Genomic DNA, 5,996 nt, shown 5'->3' on the forward strand with positions numbered 1-5,996 from the left:
CTTTGATGCACTAAATGGAAATACTATAATTAACACGATTAGGAATGCTAATGCACGTGAAACTACTAATACTTTCGCTTTAAAATCTTATTTTAATATCTTATGGGTTTTTTTTGTTTATAGACTTGCGATACAAAATAAATGTACAATGAAAAAAACCTTAATCATCCTTAAAGTTATACTAAAATAGTATAAAAATACATTTCACATCAACAATAAAATATACTTAAAAATATACAATATGGAACATTATAAACGCCAGCAGAGATATTGGATGCACCTGTATTTGTACTCGACATAAAGAAGGCGAAATACGTTGTTAACATCGACGAGAACATAAGATTAGGGCAGCAAGGTCATTATAATGGCGACTAGGTTACTAAAACCTTCAATAAAACATGAAGAATGTTCGAGCACTTCACTTGGGGTTTTTTATTAGATTGGTATAGGATGCTTTATTTTATTGTCTCTGTACGGCAATTGCGAGCATCCTCCCCACGCTCCCGCGCCACCGTCACAAGCAGATGTTGGATCATTTAAGCAGCGGTTTTTGCAACACATACGAGAACACATTAGAATTAAGCTGCGTATGCAAGTATATCACAGTTAAATCTGAAAACCAGCGAGTCACTTATTTTATGTTGCTTTGTGCCGCTGGCGTTTATTGGCTTACGCCGATCGGTCCAATGTGTTTGTCCGAAAAGTGTAAAACAAATAACAGCTACTAATGACAGGTGTCATTTTGAATTCAAGATGATTTGCAAGCTACCCGATTTGACTCACGTTACGTTTGTAAAACAGTTGTTTTACGTCGATGTCGCATTAAGTAATTCGGCCATCTAGGTCGGTAAACACTGTTCACTGAGCAAACCTGATTGTTTTCCTTTTATCTGAAGTTTCTGATGTAAATGATACAGCTATGGAAACCTTTAGTTTCTAACATACTTTGAGTTGTTCTCATTTAGTTATGCATGCTTCGTTCCTGTAGTTTCTTCTTTAAGGCACAAAATATGCGTGTTGTTGTATAATAAAGAATAAATTGAGTTCCGATGCGAACGAAGCAAATAGCCAGGATTGTTTTTACATAAACCATTGGATCGACAAGACGTGGATTATTAGAAACCAAAAGAATAGTATGTATTCTTAAATGATGTATATTTTTCGTGCAAAAAAGTATATACGTCGCATATTTATATATACAACAAAATATAAACATATTACGTTATCGACAATGCAACCTCTACAATATAACACAACAAAAGAACACGTATGCGCATACCCGGGATGACATTATTACCAGCACGAAATAACAACAAAAAATGTCCATATACTTTGAGTGTATATTGTATCATTAATCTAAACTGTAGACTGCATGTAATATAACGTACGGTACACTTGTACTGATATTGTACATCATGCATAAAAGTACAAGCTAAACAAAGATATACTCTGGTTGTATATTAAAACGATATCATATCATAACTTCTTTTAGAATTGCAAACATAATAAGAATATATTTACACCTCAACTCCCATTCCTTAAATGAACTGCCTTTCGTCAATTGCGTTCATCAATCGATGAACGCAACATCTTCGGATATGTTCGGATCGTAATTCATAGCATAACAATATACATTAAAGCTATTGATCTTGTTATTTGTTGTTATTGGTTGTATTGTGTCAGCGGGTCCCGTAAAATATAGATCAACATTTTAGAAAGTGTTAGTTTATTATATTTTAAGTATATTGGTGCCAGAAGTGTTTCAATTTTTACGTTTTAAGGTGATTTCAAGTGGTTGATCTTTTCCCGCGTTATTTTGACGTCATTTGAAAAAAATGTTTCCGGTTATAGTCGGGACGTTCTATTTACAGAATGGGTAAGAACGGATATATGGAAGATTTTCTTAAATGAAATGAAGTAGTTTTTTAACAATTCTTGAATGAAATAATGAACTATTGGTGTAAATATAAGGAATGAATTGCGGGGTTGATGTCATTATCGGGAATATGAACGCAATTGGGTTGGGCAAAGTACGCGTGGAGTTCTTCGGACTCCACACACATTGACCAACCCAATTGCGTTCATACCCCGATAATGACATCAACCCCGCAATTCATTCCTTAAGTAAAAGAAAAAAAGAAACAAGCAAGCTCTTATAGCACCGGCTACAGCCTACAGTGAATATATTACAAAATAAAGTAGCCTACATCATCTTACTATATAAAACAATAAATCAAAACTCGACAAAAACAAATAAAATATGATGTTTCGAATGTTCCCAATACTGCAGGCGCAGCTCTTCCTGTCTATTTAATTTGGCGACAAGCCATATATCGAAGTTAATATATATTAACTTCTCTTATCTTTATAACAACTTTTCCATGAAATGGACAATAATTCAAGGTTTTGTGCTGTTGTGCTGTTTTATGTTTCTTGTTTGTGAATTTGTGTTCTATGTCTTTGGCGTTGCCCATTGCCACTAAACCGGGTTTCGGTTTATCACAGTTTCGGTTTAAATCGTCCATGCTCTTTCACAAATATTATCCACAAATGTGAACGTGCGAAGTGCACATTCAAGCAATCAGAATTGGTAAAGCTATTCCCTCTAAACATTTTGCATTGTGCAGACCCAAGGTTAGACCGTGTTCAAGTATCATACTTCCAATGTATTGATTACTATTTGGGTATTGAATTTGGCAATTACAGAGATAAAATTATGTGTGCTCAGTTTAATACTAGTAGGTAGAATGGATGCCCCTATAAGTTAATACACAATCTTTACGCGAAATGAGGAGGGAAGGTAATATATGCACTGTCGACTGTATTAAAATGATATACGCTTATAACATAGTGAGACAAATAGTTTAAGATAGATATTCCGATAATGAACTCGCCACTTTATTCAGTTACCCACCACCTCTATGCACATAGGTAAATTTTTGTATAACACATATTTATTTTACACCGATTGTGAAACAAGTAATTGCAACATAATACTTATTACTCTCGTCGGCACGATTTTACCCGAGAGTGTGGTCTTGTGTTGTGGGGGAAACCGGACAACCCGGAGAAAACCCACTTGTCCGGCTTGGTGACCACGAACCAAACTCACATGCGCCCATGCCGGAAATCGAACCCTAGTCGCTTAGGTGAGAAGCGAGTACGTTAACCACTGCGCTAACTGGACAACCGGTAAATAGGTAAATTTGATGATAGTGCACAAGAGTTCTGACAACATGTGCTTCGAGTTTCATTTGATTATATTGAACGTAATATGGGTACAATAACGGCTTTTCACTTCCAAGTCAAAAGCAAAAACCATCATGCTATGCCCAATATCCCGATATTGTTTCTCCGAAATACTGACAAACTAAAAAGGAGGAAGTAGCAGTAGAAAACGCTATGTAAACCGTTTCGCCGTGATAGTGTAGTTCATGTATAGATATGAATGCGTTTTAAATCAAACTCATGGGAAGCATTAGCTATATCCAAGTATAAATGTGACTTTTCTACATGTTGATATCCCTCTTATTTCGACGCGTATTTTCAGCTGTTTCTTACCTTAGATGACGTGGAATGCAATTGAAAAAGGCAATCCGGCTTTTCCCTTTTATCTAGCTATATTATAAATCACTTTTACATTAGGTACAAGTAATAATAATCAATTGAATTTTCAAAAAGGAGACTGTGATTTTGTAGACCTGGTCATTGACAAAATTAAAGAGATCGTCGTAAAGTGTCATCCCATTATGGTACTAGTATGTTACGCAGTATTCGAGGGCGATAAAGTACTGAATACTTCAGAGGTACTTGTTTCGCGGTACACATTTTTAAACACGTTTGAGTCATATGGCTTGCACTATCTGAGACCCGTAGTATTTGTTACACTTGGTTCGTAAAAAGAGTATTCGGTATACACAACGAGATTAGGCAAGGCTTAACTACATGAGTTGTTATATAGTTTGGCATTCTTGCTGGTTTAAATTTTGAATACTTACTGTATATATCAAGTAAAGGCATTGTTCCTTATCAAAACAACTTCTGTGATATATTCCGTTTTGAAGATTCCATGAATAGAAATAATCTGTTTTTTTCTTCCATATATTACTTTTTGCAATGTAGACTTCATGTTATTTGTACAGTTGAATGATTTATATGAAGTAGCACTAGGAGTATTTGAATACATAAGAATGTATTAACAGATTTACGATACAGACCACTTATCGCATCGTTTGTTCTCTCCGATCGGTGACATTTCGTTGAAGCCATAATTTCTAAACCAAAGCTGTTTGCTTAAAATCGTTTGCACCCAAACGCAGACGTAGGTTTCACAAATAATACAATTTTGCAACGCACTGCGCCCTTTTATGTATTTATTTTTTCAAACAAAACACGAATAAGAAATATAACATCCTGGTTACAAAATAAACAAAACATATATCTTCTAAATTTATTGCACGTAATGAAACTTTATTTAGTTCTCGTACAGCAACCCCACACCAACGCCTGAAAAAAAGCCATCATCATACAACATTGTTGTAGGAGTATTAAAGGCGTAGTTTTCGCGGCAACATCGAGGGCACGGTATAATTACAATAGCATTACATTTGGCGTGCACTCTCTGAAACCCGTGAAGCCCTCTTACGGTTTGTACGTGTATGCAAGGGACTACTTCTTTTTGGCGGAGTGATAGGCATTAAAAAAATTGGGCACCACTTAACCATGAAAATGAGAACCAAAAAAGCTCGTCATACATTGTTCATATAAAGCGCGTGCATGCCGGCAAGCAAATTGTACATGTTTAGGGTGGGGTTTGACCTCCGTTATTCAATGAAAATCAATACGGAAATACCCGAGGTACATGTACAATCCAACTTCGGCACTTCCATAAAAGGAGTGGAGAACATATATTATGAATACACGTCTTCTTTTGACCGGAACTTATATTTCATAACTCTGCAATAATAATAAAAAAAGAACAGGGTTTGTCATAACAATTGTTTTGTTTACCCCACATCTTAAAACATACCGTCTAAACCGGATATCTAAATAATTAAGATAAATGTATTTATGCGCATTTTACGACATCTGAAGTAAACAATGATTTGCATATATCAATATCATGATGCAATAACACGGACTTTACGTTGCTTTCACGGTGAATTGAACTAAGAATTATACTTGTTATTCTAAATTCAATCGTTCATACGTTGCTGTTTGGATAGCATAATGACATAACGTTGGAATTTTCGTAATAAACAAGCTAAGTTGATGCAATCGGTATCCACATCATCAATCGATATGACCTTCACGGCTTCAGGTCATAATTTAAGACTCATCACTATAGATGCCAAACCAACTGTTAACTGTGCGACTGCGTACTTCGTTTATTGTATTGTAAAATTAAAGTATTTAATAAAAATATTTAAATTTAATTAGTGAAAACTAAATCTAAAAAAAAACACATTTGTTTTTCATTAAAAGTCATTGTGCATGATTATGGTAAACCTGAGAAGAAAAGTGAGCCTAGAGTGTTGGGCTCAGACTCACGACCGCAGGAACACTAGCACGGCGCTCTTGCCAACTGAGTTAAACGGGTAGCTGGTTCCAACTCACACAGACTAGACTCGTCCGCCCATCAAAGGGGCTGTCTCACAGATGATAAAATAGTGGGGAAAAAATGAAAATTGTTGAAAAATATCATAAATTTGGCATCGATGTGTACAATGCATTGAAACTTTCTTACTGAAGTATCACATAGTTTACAATTTATTAAAGTTCAGGAGCTATTTTATATGTTTCCATTAAAAAAGATTACTGGGTATGTCTACCAGGTAGAATTCATTCCTTATGCGTGATTAGCTAGTCGGTGTCCTGAGATTCGTTACAGAAAAAACACTTTTTTGGTGCTTATCCGTGACACAGTCCCTTTAACCATTTAGGCCGACATGTAGGCACTTCTGCTCTTTTACTGCTGCCACGATTGTGGGTAACCT

This window comes from Mya arenaria, chromosome 1 (assembly GCF_026914265.1).
Source record: "Mya arenaria isolate MELC-2E11 chromosome 1, ASM2691426v1".
Taxonomy (NCBI): domain Eukaryota; kingdom Metazoa; phylum Mollusca; class Bivalvia; order Myida; family Myidae; genus Mya; species Mya arenaria.